Source organism: Phasianus colchicus, chromosome 4 (assembly GCF_987193195.1).
Source record: "Phasianus colchicus chromosome 4, bPhaCol1.hap1.1, whole genome shotgun sequence".
Classification (NCBI taxonomy): domain Eukaryota; kingdom Metazoa; phylum Chordata; class Aves; order Galliformes; family Phasianidae; genus Phasianus; species Phasianus colchicus.
This window is the reverse complement of record NC_143439.1, coordinates 14,331,729-14,353,390: the sequence shown is the minus strand read 5'-3', so window position 1 is coordinate 14,353,390 and position 21,662 is coordinate 14,331,729. Positions and strand designations below refer to the sequence as shown.

The 21,662-nt window shown below is 36.3% G+C and overlaps 1 long non-coding RNA gene across 2 annotated transcripts; it reads left to right on the top strand.

Annotated features, from left to right (window-relative positions):
* Positions 1-5,980: 5,980 nt before the first annotated feature.
* On the top strand, positions 5,981-20,202 carry LOC149918071 (uncharacterized). Of its 2 annotated transcripts, XR_016466357.1 has the most exons (6): positions 5,981-6,052; positions 7,709-7,869; positions 12,684-12,794; positions 13,970-14,103; positions 15,806-16,561; positions 19,700-20,202. It is a non-coding gene; the product is annotated as an uncharacterized LOC149918071 (long non-coding RNA). The 2 variants fall into 2 exon arrangements; XR_016466356.1 differs by lacking the exon at positions 19,700-20,202 and having other exon boundaries at positions 15,806-17,875.
* Positions 20,203-21,662: the final 1,460 nt, after the last annotated feature.

Sequence of the window (21,662 nt, the reverse complement as noted above, 5' to 3'; positions counted from 1 at the left end):
TACTTACTTATTTTAAATGTTCTGCAGTATATAAAAGTCAAAGGGAGAAGCAAAGTATCGATCAGATTATAAAAGAGAAATTCTCACAGGCCTAATGCAAAAAAACTTGTTCCTAATTTTCTCCATAAACTTCTTGTCATTATACTACTGAGTCATGTAACGTTGTTTTGTTGAAGTCAAAGTGAAGGTGTTAAGTCAAAAGAAGTAATTTTAAGTTTTTAATTATTCTACAAGTTATGCCCTACAGCACATTTTCTAAAAATTGTACCTTTTGTTCATCACTAAACTGCATGAATTACTTATAAGTCTGGCAGATCAATATCTCAGAATGTCTTACAAATAATAATTTAATTCAGCTGGGATTTCTTTTTCGTTGTTGCATTTCATTCAGCAACTTTTTATTCTTGCAGTGTTAATAGCTGAAGTCTGCTTGTAAAAAGAAAGGTCTCTTACCAAATGGATCTGTGAATTCAAGGGCAAAGCCAATAGTGTTCTGCTGTTATTACCACACAAATTCTTCCTAACACATCAGCCTGAACTGTCTTGAGTTGTATCGTGGTGTTTAATGAGTCACTGGAAATGCCACCTAACTTCTCATCGCTTGAATCGGTCATCAGCTGCATGACTATCAAATCTGTAGTATGTATCTGTATTAACAATTTTCACACAGGAGCCACACACAGAAGAGCTTCCCCAGATGCTCTTAGAATATGTAATACATGTGTATGTTAATGTTATTTGCAGAACATATAATTAGATTTTAACATAAATTGCCGAGCGAGGTTGTGAAGGCCCCCTCCCTGGAAGTATTCAAAGTCAGGATGGGGCTTTGAGCAACCTGGTCTAATGGGAGGTGCCTTTGCCTATATCAGTGGGGTTGGAACTAGATGATCTGAAAAGTCCCTTCCAACCCAAACCATTCTATGATTCTGTGAATATCTAATACCTCTTCATTTGCTATCTTACTTATTATAATCTAATTTTGTCCTTGGTGTGAACACCACTGAAAAGCTTATGAAAAATCATTTAAAATAATATTTAACACCTGAAATTTCTTGACACTTTCAAAATGTGGAGTATCTGAGTATTACTGAAAACTGATATTTTACAGCTAGAATTAGCAAAATTTTACAAGAAAAGTGTTCTATGTAAGGCAGATGTCAGTATCTGCTTGTGATTTCAGTAAACTGTATTATATTGTATTATGGTAAGTTTGTTAGGCTACATGCAGTCAGAAGCATCTGTAAAATCAGCTGCTTTGAATATCCTTTGAAAGCATCAGCACAAGGTTAAAAGCAAAAACACCTAGGGAAAAAGAAAAGATGTAAAATATTGGTTTGGTGGTCACAAATTCCATTTTTTTCTGAAGTCCAAGCACAAGATAGTATTGCATGCTTTCTTACCTTTCTACCAAGAGGTTTCTGTTAGGACACTGCTGTACCTTTAGCACTCTGCTGTCTGCTTGCTTATTGTTCGATCCAGTGCTTACATCAACCCTCTGGGAACTGCTGTTAATCTGTGCAACCCCTGTTTGCTGTGTGACAGAGGGTAAGCCACTCAGAGGTGGACATAGTTCTGTATGCTCATTTGTGACGTTGTTCATATATACAGAGCAATTCTGGGATCTAACCTGCTGTAAAAGAAAACAGCTTTTGACCCAATCTCTCCACATGCTTCAACTTGTGAAATTCTGTTATCAATTCTAAAGCAAAATTAAAAAAAAAAAAAAATGGCATAAGACCCCTTTATGTGTGCAGTTCTTTGATCTTATCGAGTGAAAAACTCCTGAACTCACTCACTCACTATCCATTAATTTTCTGCTCTCTCTGATGATTTGACTAGATGGTGCAGTCTGCATACGGGATGAGGCAACCCTGGATATACAAACAAAGATTCTCGTTGAGGGTAAGTTGAATCTGAGGCAGCAGTGTGCCCTGGTAGCCAGAAGGATCAACCTGAGTTGCACCAAGCCCAGCACTGCCAGCCCAGCAATGGAAGGGACTGTCCTGCTGTGCTCTGTGCTATATGGCCTCACCTTGAGCATCAGGTGCAGGCTGGAATGCCACAATATAAGAACATAAAATTATTAAGTTTCCAAAGGAGACCTACAAAGTTGGTGAAATCTAGGGGGCAAGATGTATGAGAAGAAGCTGAGGTAACTGTGTTTGTTCAGCCCAGGGAAGAGCAGACTGAAGGGAGGTTTCATGGTGGAGCAGAGGAGCAGCTCTCTGGGGACAGTGACAGAACCTGAAGGAATGGCATGGAGCCGTGTCAAGAGAAAGTCAGATTAGGTGTTAGGAAAAGGTTCTTCACCAGAGGGTGGTCAGGCACTGGGTAGGCTTTCTGGAGCCATGGTCACAGCACCAAACTGCTGGAGTTCAAGAAGTGCTTGAACAATGCTCTCAGACATAAAGTTTGAATTTTGAGTGGTCCTGAATTGAGGAAGTGACTTAGATTTGGTGATTTTTGCAGATCCCTTCCAACCCAAGATATTCTATTACTCTATTCAGTCAGGCTTGTTGTGTTTTGCTTTCTATTTTTGCACTGTGTTAGCTCAGATTTCTTTTTACTGCTAACAACCAAAGGCATTTCAGATGCAGGTACTCCTGCTATTATAATATTGGTACTTTTTGTATATTGAGTAAGGATAGATTAGAACTAAAATGGCATTAAAGTGTTGAAGAGCTGATATTCTGCTGTTAATCATAGAAACCACAACATCTGTCTCGTAGGAGGGAACCCTGACTGCTGGAGCTTGGTAGCCCAGAAGGCCAGGCTGCCAGCTCTGGGGCTGTCTGTCCTGTGCAACATCTGGAGCACAGACTTCCAGCTCCTTGTTTTGTGAATATGAATACTCTTAGGCTATTGTCTAAATTGTGAACTGGCACTTTCTTTTTTTTCCAAAAGAATCTCATTACAAACCACTGGTCCAGTAGTTAGTTTCCCACAGTGTTTTTCTTCTTAAGAGGAGCAATAAGAAGAGAGTTCCTTGTGTGCCAAGCAGTTTGCTTTGCTCTCCAATCTAGCAATTTAGGAAATTGCACTGAGTTGTCTTTGCAGTTATGCAGTATAAGTCACTAATGTAACTGGGAGTTATGTTGGTGCATATGTTGGTACACAGCTGTGTGGTGTGAAATTGAGCTTCTCATATTTTCACTTAATCAAAATGTTAAGTGTGCACTTTCTTCCTGTAGATTTTTTTCTATTAGCTTCTCCTATGATTTTCAAGGAATCTTCACTGCCAATATGTGGGAAGAAAAAATTACATTGATTCCTGATTATAATTTTTCTCTTTACATTTCCTTGTATTTTGTGTCTATATATCTGACATAATACATATATGTCATAGCACCCTCTTCCTTTATTTAATAATTTTGTCCCGTATTGATAGCTATTACTTCTGTGTGGATGTGCAAAACACTGGTTTTGGTTACAGTATAACAATTTAATACCAAGAACATCAGCCCATAAAACAGTCAGGTAGAGCAACCTAAACCACATAAAAACACCTGATTAACATTTTTTACAGCACTCTCTTCTGAAATGAACAGACTGCACTAGTTTTTAACATCTGGTCCCCAACAATTCTTGTAAGAGTGATAACTTTTTTTCTTTGCAAATGCTGGACATTTTTTCATCAGCTTTTTCATTCAGGCACAGCTGTTGCTGCAGAACAGCATGTATTCGTGTCTGAAATGTAGCTGATGCTCAGTTCTGTTTATTTCTACATGACATCACTTTGCATTGGGTACAATTCAAAAAGACAAATGTCTTTCCTGTATTTTAAAAGAAGTATTTCATCATCACATTGAAAACAGTCTTTTTCCATACTTATGTAATACCTACAAAAATATACGTCAGTGCTATGCATCTTTAACATAAATATGGAGCAATTTCTTTTCTCAAAGGGAAGGACAAGAGAGTGCACAACTTGTGTAGGCACTTCTAGTTTTGGTCAGTATGATGTTGCCTTTTAAACCAAGCCTTCTGCTACTAGAGGTAGCTGCATTCAGCTATGTTGGTCAAAAGCATGACCTGTAACAATTTTTAAAAATTATTTTTTAAAAAATACCTTAAATGTCTTGTACTTTTACAGAATGGGCTATACTTTATAAAGTAAAGTACTTTCTGCTAGCAATGAGATTCTTTGTGTATTGAATATATTCTACAAAATCTTGATTCAAAAAATGTATTTTTTCCAATACAGTGGCTGTCAATACCTGTCACTGATTAACATTGACTCTAGAACAAGGTTTCAGTGATTCTTTAATAGATAATAACATCTTTAGAAGGGGGTGAATGGCTTTTCTGTTTGTGAAAGTAACTTCTTTTTATTTTTAAACTGGTACAATGGAGGATGCTATACTTTTGAGTCCTGCATGTCTGTTACCTTTCTCATATTTCAAATGATCATCTATGGCAAGTTGAGCCTTGGCACATCGAGTTTCTGAGGAATAGATAAATAAGAGGTGTGTTTTTGTACTTCCAATTTGGCTTTATGCAAACTCAGCAATATCTTAAACAATGCAATGAATTTGCAATGCGTGAATAAGTAGGCTGGTTCATTTTTCTCACATACAGAAAACTGCAATTTTGGTGGCAGGTTCTATTATACCATTTTCTTTTCAGCGTAGAGCAATATATTTATGTATCCTTTTACTTCTTCCTGTTTTTCACAGGCTGCCTTTGAGTAAAACGTTTTACGTTCAGGATGGACAAAACGTATATGCATAGAGAAGGGAAATTTGTAAGAGGGCCCTTTTCTTCCAGTTGTCATTTCTGCCCTGCTTTTTTCAAGTTTTCAAGTTCAAATTGGAAGATTTTATTTTGTAAATGCTTTATTTTAGTAGTAAAGATCATCTAAGAACATGTTCTGTATTTGAAAGCAAAGGTACATGGCAACAGTAAGCAATATATTTTTAAGTTTTAAATTGGAGTATCATACTTTTCTGTAAATGGGAACATATTTATTTAATATGAGAAAGAATGTTAGAATATCTATTATTTTCCTCATTCTCTGTGAGAAATGAGAAGCCTCTTGTATCAGCCTTCACTTTCCAAACCAACAAGAATATACTAAGCAAATAAATGAACAAACAATCAAGTAAGATATTTAAACTAAATGCTGCATTTTGATAGCTTCTTCTTGCAACAGTCAGAGCATGGAAGTAATCAACAGGTTGTTGACCAGACATTAGATGACTCTGTAAAATAATGTCTATTTAGTGGACACAGAAATATTAAGGTCCTTGACATTTTTGCCTCAGACATCAGAATGACTGTCTTAGTGGAATCACTTTTTATTTCAGACACAATCTGAAAATGTTAAAATATTGGCTTTTTTGTCTCATTTTTAAGATGTAGTCTTTTAGCCAAAACAGACTAAATCCTGTCTCCCATATGACTTTCCACAGACCTGTGTGTAGATATCTAAATTCTCTTAATGTCCCATTAATAGAGGGGAAGGAGGTTGGTGAGAATCCTTCTTTGTTTTTTGGCTCAAAGCTTGCTTCCTGAGGTATTTCTTGTGATAAGACTCTGATTGATTTGTTGAGGAGGTAAGTGATGGGTGCTACCATGTGACAGTCGAGATCACTTTGTGGACATTTGAAAGCCCATTCCTCCAGAGCTTTTTGCCTCTGGAATAGAGTGCTCAGTTTACTGGCGGAAGATCTGGCCTGTGACTAAATAGCTCCAGCTTGGTATGGGAAAACTGAGGAATGATACCATCGTGTCCTGTGAAAAACATGCAAATGGGCATCTCTGCTCCCTCTTATCTGCTGGCAAGGCCCGGAAGATAGGAATAAAGGAGTTTCTGCTGAGATCCCAGAGCCAGAATCTGCCAGTCCAAGGAGAGCTGAATCAACAACTTTGGATGTGAGCTATTACTCCAAAGACAGCTGACTAGATCACTTTGGAACCATTCAAAAGGGGCCATCATCACCATGGTCACCATTGTTTCTGTTGTCATTGTCAACAGAACAACAATGCCCGACGACCCACACTACTGAAGATGAGTGACTGAACTATGAACCACGCTGGATCCATGGTGGTGACTATCTCCCTCTTGCTTCCTATAAAGACTCCTTGCTGCTTCTTTCTTACCTTTTCTATCACCCTCCTTCCCTTACCCATTACTCTAATTCATAATAGTCCATCCTCCCCTTCCCCATCTCCCTAAGATCTGTACTATACTCGTTGGACCAACGTTTGAACCATAGTTTCTTTATCTCACGCCGGGTATACATATATTAAAAGAACCTCCTCTTCCTCCCATAAATTGGAGCGAGACAGTTGGAACCTTTAAAAGAAACCTTTCCAGTACTTGTATTCCAATGGGCTTACCCAGTGTTATATGGGATTTTTGTCCTCTCTTTTTATAGTGTAATTAAAAGTTAATCAAGTTGTGACAAACAAATTTAATTGTTCTGCCAGCTTACAATCTCAATGTATTCATGTCCAACCTACTGCATTTTTTCAGCAGAAGACTGATGAAACTGCAGAACTTGCCACAAATATTTATAATTATTATAGAAAACTAGCTATCGTTAAAAGTTTCACAGAAAAAGAAATAAAAATATCTACATGCAAAATAATAGTTACCTTAGTTGGTATTCTTCTACTGGGAAAGTTTTTAATGAGGCACAAGTTCTGCTCTGGAAGTAATGCCTCCTATTTTATTATACTGGCCCATGACATCAGAGGCAGATGTTGGTGGTAGGGCAGCAGAGGTTGAACCTTCCCACCAATACTGTTACATTTTGTTGTTTTGTGATATAGCAGCAGAGGGGTAGTCTTAAAAAAATAGTATCTGACATGGAAGTGCATAGGAAGCAAAGAGGGGTATCATTGGATTCTTTCATGTGGGAAAAACATGAAAAAATACTTACTGGCATTCACTGATGCTTCCTAAAAATTTCTAGAGACAAAACAGTGGATGGGAGCACAGTGAGGCAGTGGGGGGTATATTTCAGCAGTGGCAATAGCAACAGTGGCTCACCTCCACATGTGCAGATTTTTACAAGTGTGGCATGCAGGCTTTTGTTTACTGCTGGTGAAAATTCACAGCTACTGGTGGTAACTTAGTTGAGAAATAGTGGTTTGTAGCTGAGAACTTGCTTTTTCGAGTAGCCTTATTGTGCTCTTTGCAGCTGTTGTAATTTTCATGAAAATAAACGGGAGGCATTAATTTTGGAGCAACATATCAAGTTATGTGTATGTGGGGAAAGAAAGTGACGCTGACCACAGATAAAATGCTTCAAAATAATATCTGATAGGGTTTATAGTGTTTATTGGTTTTTGGTTTTCTTTTGTATATAAGTATTATTCTGTTCTATTTTTCTGGCAATTCAATTTAATTATCTTTCATAGATTCCCAAGATGCACTACACCCCATTTATTTCTTATACTTCTGACTATGATTAATGAATGGCCACAGTCTGAACATCTCATTTTTAATGATCATGATAAACTGTAACCCATCATGGCAATTTAATATGCTTATAATGCAAGATCTAAGTTAAAAAACTGAAATTGTATCATAATTAAGAAGCACATCTTAACTGTGAAGCACAAAAACGGTTTGCAATTAAAAAGCTTGCAGCTCCTACATTTGCTAAAAGGATTACAGCACATCATCCTGGATATTCTTTTTGTTGTTGTGGAAATATAGATCATGATCTTTTCCATATTGTGTCTCATACTGCAGGAATGCCTTTTTGCACTTCAGATTCTTTGACTGTGGTTCTTTCCCAAACCTAATTTATGATTGATGGAGATAAGGAGAACTTATGAAACAGAGGAGACAAAAGAGCCTGTAAGGTAGAAAGAAGAAATTTAAGGTTCTTCATGTAACCTCTACATTGTGACGTATGTTTTTGTGAGAATATTGTAGCATCATGTCCCAGCTGTGTATCATCACACTGAGAACTGGTAACAGGTATCACTCCTTTTTTTTTTTTTTTTTTTTTTTTTCCCTCTCAGTGCCTTTATATTGAGACATAGGAAATCTGTGGGGCATGTGGGTTAGAGAGGAGCTGCAGCACATTTTAACACAATCTCTTACAGGGTTGACTAAGATATCTAGCATCACTCATGAAGAAGTCCAAGTTGGACATTTTGGATGTCACATTCTGTATGAAACACCGTTTTCAAGCTTAGTTTCTTACTACAGTGATGCCTTCATGCATGCTAACGTTTTTTGTCATCTATTTGGTGACAGTGGAGGCTGAGGACACGGTGCCATCAGTCCCAGTTCAGTATCACTTATAGCTATTCAGGAAGTAGAATAAATGTTTAGCAGTGCTCTTTTAGTTTATCACTTGATTTTGATTTTTAAGACCATGCCAAAGAGGCACAGCAGTAAAGACAGCAATTTATCTTTTCACTTTTTTTAATTTATTTTTAATTACTGCTACAACATTAATAGTTTCTCTAAATGCTGTTGTCAAATCAAGTGAGCAAAAATTATCACTTAACAAATGTTATTTTGGAATGGACAGTGACTTTATATAAAATAACTTCACATGCTATCTCAAGAGAAGCACGATTAGCAATCTTAAGAATTGTCTTTTGCTATCACTCCTCTTGCCTGGGCCAAGAGAAAAAAAATTTAAAACCACTCCACCACAGAATATTGTAGAATTGGATTCTATGAAATATTGCTGTGAAGAAGCTGTAGACATAGAAGAATTAGACTTCTGCTTTTAATCCCAAAACAGAGCTTTATCAAGACAAGATTGTCTTGATTTAGTAGATTCACTACACTTAATGTCTACGGAGATGAAAGGAATTGCAAAAAGCCTCTAAAAAACTCTCACTAAAATTGAAACTTGACAGATATCTTTAAAGGGGCTCAATTCAATCAAGAAACATGATTTAGAGACGAATATAATAAATGTAAAAAAAGAATGGCTATGTCAATGGAGATAGCAACATCATCTTATGCATTCAGAAGCAGAAAGTGCAATAGTCATTCCAGATACAGAAAGTTTTTTTAAGACTGGGTCTTAAAGGTAGGGTCATTTTAAAATACTCAATTTAAGTGCCATCAATGTTGTCTTAATGTTTTATAATCATAATATTGAATTTGCACTTCTCTGAGAACTTTAATTACAAACCTAAACTATACTAATATATATTAGGTACCTCCTAACTGAAGCTACATCATATGTGTGATGTAGCACTACTAATTGGTATAATTAAATTCTAATATGCATCAGTAAACTATTAAAAAGAGAGTTAAGAACAGAAGAAGTCAGTTGGCAAAACTTCTCATATCTAAAGTAGTTTTACAATGAGAAAGAATGAGAATGCTGGCTGTATTTCTTGTCTGTAATTTTAATTACTATATGCAAAATGAACTGCAGTTTCATTGACCAAAATTCACTTATCTCATTCACAAGACTCATAAGCATATTCACTACTAATGCGTTTAAAGCTCCTGTTATTTCTTGAATTTTCCTTAAGTATGCTAAAAATATGTGAGACGAATCTTAAACTGTAAAAGATTTGTCCACCTAAATTTGGCTTTAAACCAACTGACGATTTACTATCCCGAAGCATATCTTTTTTTTCTGGAGTGACTGAAATGGTTCTTTTCATAGCAATTTGCCTTATTTCTGAAGCATGTCACCTTTAATTACTACCGTTTTAAAAATCAGAATGTCCAGTAATTAGAGACACATATAAGAATCTTCATAAGCCTTAAATCTGAAGATCCTGTATACATCTCAACAATTGACCAGGGTTAGCTTCCTGATTTTACAGGCAGGAAATATCTCTGTTCAGAGAAGCTTTTCTGCTTCTTTCTGTGGTAAGGCTGGGAGTTCAGTTGAGTGCTAGGGCACCAATATCAATGCCAGCAACCCTTCTACCTCCAACTACTGAAGAATTCAGGCTACTCTAGAAGCAGTTATCGATTGGCACTCGCCAAAAAGGCATATCTGTTTGAATCCCTCTACATGTAGTTAATAAGCATCTAATTTTTTAAACAAAAACACCATATCAATGCGCATAAAAGAAATATAGGTAGTAATCATTAGCTTTATGTCAGTTACATTAAATCTGCTATTTAGTCTAGTTCTTCACACAGTAAACACTGGTAATTAAGAGACATTCTGTCCTTTGCTTTTTGGCTGAACTTCCTGTCAGGAGGCAGTCATTTGGTCTTTAGTCTATTCTCTCATTCTTCAGATAAGCGGCATACTTTTCTTCATATGGTTGTTTGACGTTCAGTGTCAGGTATATATATATATATATATATTTCTTTTTTGAAGCAGTTACACCTTTTTCCTTTATAAATAAGAGGAAATGGTAGTATATTTTTGTGACTTAGCCACGATTTTTGAAAATAAACATATATTTGTAATATCACTCTTTGGCATTTATTGTAATAAGAATATATCAGAAATTTACACCAAATAGGTATTTCTTTTCAACTGATCCTTGAATGTCATAGTTCTAACTATAACTTCACAGAGTAATTTTCATACTGTGAATTAGTCTTTTAGAGATTGTCTTGAAGATTTAGGAAACTTCACTGATTTTATCTCAGTATGCAGTATGATTTCCCACAAAATTTTATACATAGCTGACAACTCAAAAATTATCCAGGAGGGCCTTAAAATATCTAAGTTGAACTTGCACAGCAACTAGAGGGATATGGGATTCCAGCTTTGAAGTAGAAACAATAATGGGTTAGCTTTCAGGATTTTAAATGAAGCAGCAGAAAGGCCCAATCAATTAATTTGTTTAACCTGGAAAAACAGTGATGATTCAGGGAATACTGTCATTTTAGGAAAATGTGGGGAAAAACCTCTCAATTGTCTAACAGAACGTTGTGAGGATTCCTCAGAGAAGATAACATTGCCCAGCTGAAATCTTGAAACCATTCAGAGATATCTGGGTGTCTGTATACCAATGCAAACAGCATGGGAAATAAGCAGGAAGAACTAGAGATCTGTGTGCAGTTACAGGGTCATGATCTCACTGTGACTGCAGAGACATGGTGGGACAGGTCATATGGCTGGAATGCTGTCATGGACAGCTATGTACTTTTTAGGAAAGACAGGCTGATGAGATGAGGTGATGAAGTTGGTTTTTATGTGACAGAGCAACTAGAATGCATCAAGCTCTACTTGGGGGTGAACAGTGAACAAGTGGAGAGCTTGTGGGTAAGAATTAAGAAGCAGGCTAATACAGATGATGCTGTTGTGGGTGTGTACTACAGGCCATCTGATCAGGAGGATGAATTTGATGAGGCCTTCTACGAGCAGCTGGAAGTAGCCTCAGGATCCTGGCCACTGGTTCTTATGGGGGATTAGAATCATCCTGATATTTGTTGGATAAGCAACATGGCCAGGAACACACAGGTGGTGGAAGAGCTCATGAGGAGGGATGTGTGTCTTGTCCTAGTTTTTGCTAACAAGGATGGAGAGGTTGGGGGATACAGTGTTTGTGAGATGGTGGAGTTCAAGATCTCAAGTGGAAGAAGCAATGCAATAAGTTGGACTGTTACCCTGATCTTTGGGATAGCCAGCTTGGACCTCTTCAAAGACCTACTTAGAGGTATCTCATGGGCTAAGGCACTAAAAGATAAGGCAACTCATGAGAGCTCGTTGATACTTAAACGCCACTTCAGAGTTCAAGATTGGTGCATCCCTAATAGTAAGAAATCAGGAAAAGGGGACAGGAGGCCAGTGAGAATGAGCAAGATTGAAAAAACTGGGGAAAAAAAAAACAAAAAAAAAGAAACATGGAATCAAAATTGGTGTCCACAAAACAGCAATGGGGTCTTAATAAAAAACAAAATACTACAGTAATGACGTATTCAGTAACCTAAATTCCAGAAACTGGAAAAAAAAAAGTGTCTTTTGAAAATTAGGAAATCTACATTATAATTTTGCTGATGTTTTTTCAGTGGCCTACAAAATCTGTAATGCATACTTTAACTACATTTGACAGTCATAAAACCTTTTTTTTTTTTTTTTTTTGTCTCTCTCTTCATCAAGATTGCTTTTGCAGAATTGTTATTGATACTTAAATGAAAATGTAAATTGAAAATCCCAGTTGAGATTCTAGGTCTAAATTAAATGCAAGCTGCAAAAAAAATAGATGTAAATTTGGTATGATTAATGAACAAGAGGCTCTAACTCATTTTCCTCTTTCATTTGCTGGTTTCTGTAGCTAATAATATCAGACCACTAAGTGAAGTCTTTGTGCTTTTTGACTTTTTTTTTTTTTTTTTGGAAGTACTCTATTATTTTAAATATTTTGAATACTCTAGGTGAGAATCTTTAGTAGAATTGCAGTGTTACAACCAGATGTATTTAACCTCTGTTGCAATTATAACAGTTCCTGTTTCAGCTCAGTAGCTGTCTACTTGTGTTTGCTAGCCTTTTCTCCTCTTTTTACATTTGATCCCTGAAAAACAGGATGGTTCAAGAATTTCTGTGAGCCAGGCATTCTGATCTATCATGTGTAGCTTTTGTAGATAACCAGAAATTCTATAAACTTGTTGACTGCAGAAGGAAGTAAGAAGTCAAAAACTAAATGACCTGCAAACTAACAGTCTCTGTATGCTTGGTCATAAGTTTAGTTGATTCAGATTTATCTTAGTAAAGTAAAATATATTTTGCACGATGACTGTATGTTTTGATTTGGCTACATTTTCTTACTTTCAGAGTTGCAACCATCCTCCACTGAACACTGATCACAAGAAATGATTTTCAAAGAGCTGGACCAGCTGTTTCAAACCTTTTCAGGTTTCAGGGATCATTTCTTGGATACCAATGGTCAGCACAAAAAGAAAAAGTAAAGAAATTGTCTGTGTAGATGAACAGCAGAATTGAATTGGTGCCTCACAGCTATTGCAGTAACTTGTGTGTTGATGTGGTTGAGTATATGAAAGACAGTTGCAGGAGAGTCAGGATGATTCTTTTCTGAGAGCAACTGAAGATGTTCTGGGTGAAAAATATTTTACAGTTCACTAAAGTCTGCCAGAAAAAATGGAGGGAGAGAGATGGCAGGTAGAGACTCTCCAGTATGATTGCATATGACAGAATGCAAACTCATGCCCACACTGATGGGAAAGAGGAGACATCTAGAGATGTGAAGAAGTTTGTGCAGAGTTCAAAATACTTTTGAACATTAGTAAAGTGGGATAGAAATATTATTTTACAAGGAAATCCTGTCTATCACATTCCGAGCTTTTTGTGTTTTAAAACCCATGTTGATCTGGTTTCTTGCATCTTTCTCTAATTTGAAAATGACAACAAACTTGTTTAAGAGTTTTGAAGCCTTTTGGCACATCTCTTTCCAAAAGATGTTTTGCTTCAAAGCTTCTGGCAACTCAATTCCAACAGAGTAAATTTGAGAATTAACAGATCAGTGATAGCTCTCAAAAAGAGTCATTGATTATCAAATATGCCTTGCCTGGGGTCTTCTTTATCAAAAGAAATTCAAAAGGTTCTCATAATCATGTGAATGTGAGCTGTAAAGTGCTGTAAGCCTACTAGGTTATTGAAAACAGTTCAAACAGATAATTAAGCAAAGTAACCAAGAAATAAATTGAACATCAGGTAAAACAATCCCTCTCTTCTTGTGGGACTCCTTGTTTGGCTTTAAATTCTGAATGCTGAATTTAGGTGTTTGATAGCTGAGTACATTTAATATATGTCCTGTTAGGAGCTAAGAATCTGCCCACCCCATTTTATTTCAAATTAATGGGACAAAGCATTCACTGACTTCCTTGGAGCTTTCAAATGATGCAGTAAGGAAAAGATCTTTATGTTCAAGAAGATGGATGGATCACACCACTTTCAAATATTCATGACTGAGCTATGTCTGGTTAATTTCAAAGGAGTAAAAATAAGTGGTTTTATTCATTTTTTCATAATTCCACATTATAATCTCATTATGTGGAAGCCAATTGCTTTTACATCTTTTTAATTTTTTCTTTTTTTAAAAGATATTTTATTGCAGGAGGAGTTCTAAGGCCTTTGCAAGTGTCTGTGCTGCTGTTAAATTTAATGGGCTCCAGCTGTGCAGGGGTGCTGTCAAGAAAAAAAGAACAAACTCATGAAGAATAAACAGGGAAACAGGGTAATTTTTATGGGTTATTTGTTTATTGGGAGGATGTTTCACTGAAGTGATAGAGATGTGTCTTTATGTTGTTTTTAAGAAGCACTAAAAACATACATAATTACATATGCATGCAGTATATTGTTAAACTGCAACTATAAAGTGATACAAAAGAGTATCTACAGTGGAGTGGCTGTTACTGTTAAATATCCCTTCAGACGATGTTTGTCTTAAAGGGAATTCAGAATCATGTTTTCCTTAGTGTTGGCAAACTTGCATTCACAAGTTGGCTTCAAACAGAAGGTTGTTCAGCTCCTATGCATGGAGCTATGTGCAATTCCTCTCACATCCCTGGCACTACTGCTGCTTGTTCGCTTTTGTTTTGAACAGAGCTACATCGTTGGTTACACCATATCAGAAACACTGGCTACCTAAACAGCAAACTATCTTCTGTCTCCTGTTGTTCCTCATGCCTCCACATGTCCGTCTGCAGTGTATGTTAGGACTGTGAAAAGTTATTCGGTTACTTTTTTTTTTTTTTCTCCATTTTCTGCTTCTTTTATAATTATCTGTCACTCTGTTGTGTGATACTCTCCACTCTATGTTCATGGAGTATTAGACAAGTGAGCACACTAAACTTATGTTTAAATAATGTTGGTTTTTTTTTCTTTTTCTTTTTTTCTTTTTTTTTTTTTCCTGGGAATTATTAAAATCTAGTGCATTAACCCAAGTACCATGACTTTCTTTGAAACTGTTATCTTTTGTATATAATGATACGACTTTGAATTCACTTTTTAAGAAATACTCAACACGAATACAAAAATGCTCATCTTCAAACATCATCAAAAATATCTATTATTTTCAGTATGTTTGCTGTCTTCCAGATATGCTTTCTGGTTATTTTTAATGCTTAATCCATCATTTTGTGACCTTCACCATGGGAAAGGTAAATGTAAATCTTTCTAATAGCAATGAAACAAAATGAAAAAGAAAACGGTTTTGTTTTGAGGAAAGCACTCAAAATTAAGGCAGGGAGTGCAAAGGGAATGCTCTCCTTTACAGTAATTATTCATTTTATATGCTTATGAATACAATGCTCTGAAAGTAATGCCTCCTATTTATGTCCATGGAAATTACATCAAATACAAAGAGCACAATAACACTGTTTGATAAAGCAAATTCTCAGCTGCAAAACACTTTTTTTTTTTTTTTTTTTTTTTTCTCTGCATAGTCATCACTATTTGCAATGCATTTTCACCAGCAGTGAACAAGAGCCTGCATACCACGCTCTTAAAAATCTGGACCAGTGAGGTTGAACCACTGTCTTTGTTGCCACTGCTGAAATGCATCACCAGCCACCTCATCATGCTCACACCCGCTGCTTGGTGTCTAGAAACATTCAGCAAGCTATGAATGACAAGGGGTGAAAATTTTTCCAAATGGGGGAATTCAGTGATGCACCTTTGCTTCATACACAGTTCCATGCCAGGTGCCATTCAGCCTCTACTGCCATATCAACATCTGCTTCTGATGTCATGGTCCAACATAGTAAAATAGGAAGCATTTCTTTCAGAGTATTCCTTGTATTTAAGGATAGATTAGCAAGACAATATTCTGACTTCCTATTGTGACAAGAAACAGGTTGAAAATCTATATAAATTTTGTGATTTTTTTTTTCCTATCTGCCTAGCTAATACTTTTTCCTTTTTTTCTTTTCTTTTAGTTAAAATATTGCTGAGGTGCAAGCATTGAGCATCAAAGACCTGTGATCATTTTACTGATCTGTATCAACAATCTCTATGCAACAAGACAATACTACATTTTTTTTATGTTCATCATTCGCCTCTATACTGCTTTCAGTAATTGCAATTCTTGCCTGTTTATTGGTCACTCTTGCTTCCCTTCTAAGGTGAGAAACAACAGATGTCTTATGCTGCCTCTGAACAAGGAAGCCTGTTTCATCAACCCTGTTGTCATGGATAATATGTGTGGAATTGAGTTTCGATGACTAGGACTCCTTGAGGATTATGAGAAGATAATTTGTTGTCTACATCTCTCAGTCAGAGCAGACTGTTCAACCTTTACAAGCAGAGTTTTGGGATTCTTATCAGTGTCTAAAAACACTTGATACGAGAGAGCAAAGATGATGTATCCAGGCTTTTTTCAGTGATGCTCAGTGACAGAGCAAGAGGCAATGGACACCAGCTGGAACATACAAGGTCCTCCCTAGTCATCTGGAAGCACTTTCATGCTTTGTATGAACTCTGGCACAAGTTGTTCGAAGGTTGTGGAATCTCCTTGAAGATCAAAAGCTACTCAGGACACCCATAGCAAGTTTTCCTGCTTGAATAGTGGTTGGACAAGTTGACCCTAAGAGGCCACTCCCACCTTAACTCTTTCCAGATTTCCAGCCACTGTGGATCCAGTGTATCAGACTATCCAGTATCAGGCTCGATGTGGCTCTGGGAGGCCTGGTCAGGTAGATGATGACCCTCGTGGCAGGGGGGTGATCATTATGGTCCTTTTCAACCCAGGCCATTCTATGATTCACTCTGCCCCAAGCCTCTAGTGTTACCTGGGGTTGTTGAGACCAAAGTGCCAGTCCGGGCACTTGGTCTTGTTGAACTTTGTCCCACTGGGCTCAGTTCAGGCAGATCAACATGTTCTCCCAACTCGGTGCCATTTGCAAACTAACTGAGGACGATTTTTGGTATATTTAGTTTAACTTAATATGGTAGTCACATCACTCCTCACATCGTCCAAATCACTGTACATCATACTTCTTTTTACTTTAGGGAGTATTCTTCACACGTGTTGAGCTGGTGCAAGACACAAGGTGAAATTCATTCTAGAGACTAAATTCAAAATCATGTATTTGGAGGTACTTTGAAACAAATAAATAGAGGAAAGAGAAAGGAAAAAGAAAAAAAAAAAAAGAAAAAAAAAAGAAAAAAACCCTCTTCTTATCCCTTTCCTATGTCCTACCAAAGACGGGTTACAAACCCACACTTGCAGAATATCAAATAGTGTACATTTAGGCAATTAAAAAATAAAGTACTGGCAAAGGCTCAAATCAAAAGTACATTTATTTAATCTTGTCAGCATTCATTTACAATCCAACTTTTAAAGAAGACAAGATTAAAATTATTCTCACCCACTGCACACAACATCAGATAGAAGAATATTTTCAATAATAGTATTTCATTTCGAGTTTCACCAGTCCGTTTAGTCTTGATATTACAAGCCTATTAGCGTTCTATTCTTGTGCTGAGTGTTGATAGATTCTGACAGCTGTCACTAAGAAACTGAAAGACACGATATTTTCAAGTTGAATATGAATTTTATGAAGTAAAGGTGAAATTTACTTCACCCACATAACTCATAGGAATCAAACTATACATGGATGAAGTACGTTTGGCATGAATAGATGTTCTTGCCTCTGCATTTGGTCTACTGCATATTATGTCACAGTCACTTCATTCTTCTAGAGAAAAAAGCCCAAATCTTTGCCATTACTTGAATGTTCAGGTGGAAACTGTATGAGACTTGAATAACCCTCAGCAGTCCTGGTCTCATCATCACTTCTCATAGTAGAGAATTCATCTGGAAAGTACTTTCATAATGCTCAAGGGACCTGACAGCAACAGAAACTAATTCCCAACAACTTATTTAAGTATTTTATGTAGCGTGAAGGTCTCCTTTGGACTTTCTGTTATCCTTATTACCACCCTCGTGGACTACATAACAAAAAGAAACCCAGTTGTTGTCTCTCATATATGTTCTGGAGACAGCATGCTTCTATTATTAACCTATAATTAATTCACTTTAATTCATCTTTGTATAAAAATTTTATTTTTTTCTCTGTATATATATATATACATATATATATTTAAGTTACCTTTATTTGATACTAAAGATGATTTAAAAACTTGTGGGGGTTTCTGTAATTATGGTTTTGGATTAGGGATCAGAATTTTTGGCTTTATTTTTATTTCTTATTATCTAAACACCATACTAGAAGATACGTTGTCTCTAGCAATGAAGTGTTTGGCATTATTGATTATCTACTGTGTAGCATTTGAATTCATTTTTAGCAGTTAACAGGGCATTTTTGTATGCTTGTATTGAATTAAAGGAGTTCTCAGATCTTACAAAATAAGTGTCCCAGAGTAACAGAGGGCCAAAAATCAGAGAAATAAGCTGTAGTTCATAGGCATGACTATTCACATTGTTCACAGTCTGGTAGGAATTAATAATTTGCAGTGACTTTGCAAAGATGGCACACAAACTGTTGAAAAAATGAGACTGGAGAACTTTTTTTTTTTTTTTTTTTTTTTTCTTCCTTAAAGCTGGTTCATTTATGAATTCACCAATTATAAACTGACTCATTAAGTTATATGTTTCAATGACACTTTAAAAAAAATATTTTACTGTGGAATCTCAAGCATGTTTTATTTCAGTTCTATTTTTTTCCTGTTTCTGTTTGGCTACAAAGTATAGAATGCCAACAATGCAGTCAAGTACTTAATAGCATGACATTTCAGAAAGTAAAAAGAGTTTCTTTGTATTCTCTGTGTAAATACATTGTCAAAAAGGATTTCTACCTCGTGCCTTAGTTAAATTCTGCTTGTTTGATGCCTTTCAAGGCAACGGTTCAGCTCCTACAGGGCTACTTTTAAAAGGCTGTCATTATTTAGAATGGATCATTTAATTAACCTACCACAGGGTTTGTAACTAAAATTAATCACTGCAGGTATATTGTTTGTGTGAGTCACAATTACTAGGTAAATATGTTACTGCCAAATAGAGTTGCTGAAATCCAACTGTACATAGCCGCTTAGAATTTAGGGACAAGCTTTGTTTACTCTTAATTACACTTAATACCATTTACTTCAGCTAGCCCGTAGTCTGTGTTGCTACTAATTGATTTATATAGTTAGCAAAATACCTTTTTTAATACCAGCGTGTGACACTATCTAAGATGAAACTGCCTGTCCTATGACTGGAGGGAATAATTAGAGAGAAAATATATCAATTAAAATGAGCTTTATTAAACTATATTTGTATCATGGATGCTGCTACCAAATCCTCCAAAGAACTGATTGGTATTCTTGGCCTTGGGGCACTTTCTTAATAAAAAAAAATAATACAACAACTTCAGTGACATTATGTAGCAATTGAATCATCATGTAAACAAAGAATGTTGATTCTTCATGTTGTGCTCTAAGCTCGGATATTTGGAGGACAGATTTAATACAAAAATGTACTTATTTGATAAGGTAAAATAAGATTCTTTGTTATGCTGTCATAGAAAAAGAAAAAATATATATATATACAAAACTGACATAATGTCAGGCATATAAAAAAGATATTAATATGCAAACTTGATCTTTAGTAGAACAGAACTCAGTTATTGTTTAACAGTATCTTGAGATTCTCTAAGACAATTTAGTTTTAAGGGTGCTAATTTAAATATAACAAATAATACAACCTCAAGATGGAAAGCCTGGTAGAGTATAAATTCATACCACCTAGGCATTTATTTTCAAAATATGTGAAATATGACTGACCTGCCAGAAGTTTTGCTCATTCTGTTCTTTAATTGGATTTCCTACAGCAACCTCACCCCATGTCCTCTCTGCAGCAGTTTTGATTTCTTAATGCCGTCCTTGCAAATCCATGCTTCTTCTGTTGGGTACTCATTTTGGAGACACATTGGACTTGCACTGATGTGGTTGCTGAGCAGCTCTCTGTCATATCTGATGAGTCGTGGCTGTCAGGAAAAGTCTCTGGTGACTGGAAAAAGGAAAATATCACTCCCATTTATACTAAAGGGAGGAAGGAGGACCCAGGATACTACAGACCAGTGATCCCCTCCTCTGTGCCTGGGGTGATCATAGAACAGGTCCTCCTGGAAGACATGTGAGGGTGCATGAAGGATGAGCAGGTGATCCAAGACAGTCAGCATGGCTTCACAAAGGGAAGTTCATGTCTGACTAATCTAGTGGCCTGCTATGACAGAGTGACACCACTGGTGGACAAAGGGAGGGAAACTCATGTCACCCACCTGGACTTCTGCAAGGTCTTCGACACGGTCCCCACCACATCCTCATCTCTAAATTGGAGAGGTATAGATTTGAACAGTGGACTTTTCAAATCTGTAGGTGGATAAGAAATTGGTTGGAAGGTTGCAGCCAGAGGGTTGTTGTCAATGGCTGTATGTCTGAGTGGAGGATGGTGATGAGAAGTGTCTACCAGCGGTCCTTCTTGGGATCAATACTCCTTAACACCTCTATCAGTGGCATAGATTATGGGATCAAATACGTTCTTAGCACATTTGCTGATGATACCAAGTAAATGGTGCAGTTGATGTGGCAGAAAGAAGGGATGCCATCCTGAGGAACTTTGATAAACTCAAAAGGTGGGCCCTTGTGAATGTAATGAGATTAACCAAAATGATGTGCGAGGTTTTGCGTTTGGGCCAGAGTAATCCCAGGTATGTATACAGATTGGGTCAACTCCAGGGACACTGCATTAATTTGAGTAAGACTAATACAAGCAGGCTAGTAAGAGATGCTATATGTCTTATATCAGTGGCAATTATAGTGCAGGTATTTAGGGAATTAAGGTTACAAACCTGAAGGTCTTAATGTATATGGAGTTATATTAAGAAGCACTTTACGTTCTTGAGTACTGTGAAACAAAGAATTAACAAGGTACAATCCAGTCTTCAATGCAAATTTATTTGAAAGGTGACATTCACCTGTGGTTATAGCACATGCACTTAGCCAGTGATGATGTTTAGTTCCATATGTTACATCTTCTCTTGAGTGTGAAGCCCTTAGACTTTTGGTTAATAAATGTCTGCATGCTGTAGTGAAAAATGATTATATATGTCACCAAAAACTTGGAATTAATATAACTGTGTGAACCTTGGTAAAAATGATATGTAGTTATCAAAAACAGATCCCAGATGTTACACAATGTATGGTTAATGGGAAGAATCAATTTTTTTCAGTAATAACTGATAAGTGTTTGCTTTTCCTTTCCAGTTTTAACAATTTATCATTTGGCATACTATTCTGAATTCTGAACAGTGCCCAAGAAAAAAAAAAAAAAAATGTTCTAGATCTTATTAGTGTTGACACTAGCCAAGTGCCTGTAATTACAGTTAGAGGTAAAAAGGGTGATTTGTTCGTGAAGGTTTCTAATAAATCAAATGGGTTCATCCCAGTGCATGAAATTCTGAATAGCTTTCCTGATAGGCCTGTTTAAACAACTGACACTTTGTTTTTCTGTGATATATTCACTAAATTGTTTATCTTTTTCACCACAATAGATATGTAATGTAAGTCTGTAAAATTCTGTATTTGCAATGCATAGCATTTTGAATAGAGAATTAGTTTTTTTATGCAGACTAAAAGTTAAGAAATTTTGTGGTGATGTTTTCTGAAACTGCAGCTCAGTTTGCATTATGAAAGATGTATCAAGCTTCTGACTAGTGATTTGCCACAAAATAGTGGTATGCTTAGATGGAAAGTGACGTACGAGAAGAAAATGCATGTACTTAGAAGAAATAC